Source organism: Carlito syrichta, unplaced genomic scaffold (assembly GCF_000164805.1).
Source record: "Carlito syrichta isolate Samal-C Ts95f unplaced genomic scaffold, Tarsius_syrichta-2.0.1 Scaffold126534, whole genome shotgun sequence".
NCBI lineage: Eukaryota > Metazoa > Chordata > Mammalia > Primates > Tarsiidae > Carlito > Carlito syrichta.
Genome location: NW_007070630.1, coordinates 79,699 through 80,987, shown reverse-complemented (window position 1 = coordinate 80,987; position 1,289 = coordinate 79,699). Strand labels below are relative to the sequence as shown.

The window sequence follows — 1,289 nt, the reverse complement described above, 5'->3', positions numbered from 1 at the left end:
AATTTTTTTTTGGGGGGGGGGGGGGGAGAGAGAGACAGGTGAGGGTAGAGACAGGGTCTCACTATGTTGCAGACTAGTCTTGAACTCCTGGCCTCAAGCAATCCTCCCACTTCAGCTTCCCAAAGTGCTGAGATTACAGGCCTGAGCCACTGCACCTGGTCCACACATGTCAATAAACTATGATAGATGGAATTTACACATCAAACCACTATTCGCCAAAAGCACTCTATTACATATTTTAAATGACTAAGAAATGGAAAATAGAGCAATCATTATTTGAGAGCCACATTCATATACTTATTCTCATTCATCCAAGATGACTACCAGCATGGTGTGATTCTGTATGGTTTCTGAACATTAAAGCCCACTCCCCAAGTTGTTATTCGAAGAAAAACCATTGATTCAAAGCAGATGATCTGCTGTGTGCTTTCCACCTTTGGCACGCCTTCTTGTTTTGGCATTTCAGGTTTAGGGATTATTGTTTGCTTGCTTTCTGCACATTAGTCTAGAGGTCAAATTCAACACAAAACATCATATCAAGAAAACCAACAGGAAAATACATCTTCTATTGTCCCTCTCTCGTCCCCATCCATCTCAATTTTGGCCAGGGATATATCGTTTCCTAAACACTCCACTCTACTAACTGGGAACACTTGTGGAACTATCCTAAACTACAGAACACAGTGAGTGTACTGATCCTTAAGCTAGATATTAACCTTTTATGTTGATGAAAACTTTATTTTTTATTTGATTTTATTTGAGTCAGTGTCTCACTCTGCCGCCCAGGTTAGAGTGCAGGCAGCAAACTCACAGCCACCACAGCCTTGACCTGCTGATCTCAGGTGATCCTTCTGCTTCAGCCTTCCAAGTAGATGGAACTACAGGCAAGTGCTACCATGCCTGGCTAGTTTTTTGATATATTGTAGAGATGAGGTCTCATCAAGTTGCCAGGGTTGGTCTCGAACCCGTGAGCTCAGTCAATTCTCTCACCTTGGCCTCCCAAAGTGCTGGGATTATAGGCGTGAGCTACCACGCCTGGCCTGATAGGAAATTTTAAATATGTAATGCCTACTAAAAACACTTAGTGGTGGCTCACACCTGTAATCCCAACACTTTGGAGGTGGAGGCGAGCATACCGGCTGAGTCTAGCAATTGAAGACCAGCCTGGGCAACATGGCAAGACCTTATCTCTGCAATAAATAAAAAAAACCAGCGGGCGTGATGGTGCAAGCCTCGACCTCCTGGGCTCCGGCGATCCTTCCGCCTCAGCCTTCCAAGTAGCCGGAATT

General features: G+C 44.5%; 1 protein-coding gene across 1 annotated transcript in view; it reads right to left on the bottom strand.

Moving 5' to 3' along the window:
- Positions 1-1,289, bottom strand: part of KDM4C (lysine demethylase 4C) — a 311,749-nt gene that overhangs the window by 268,140 nt on the left and 42,320 nt on the right. The window lies entirely within an intron of this gene.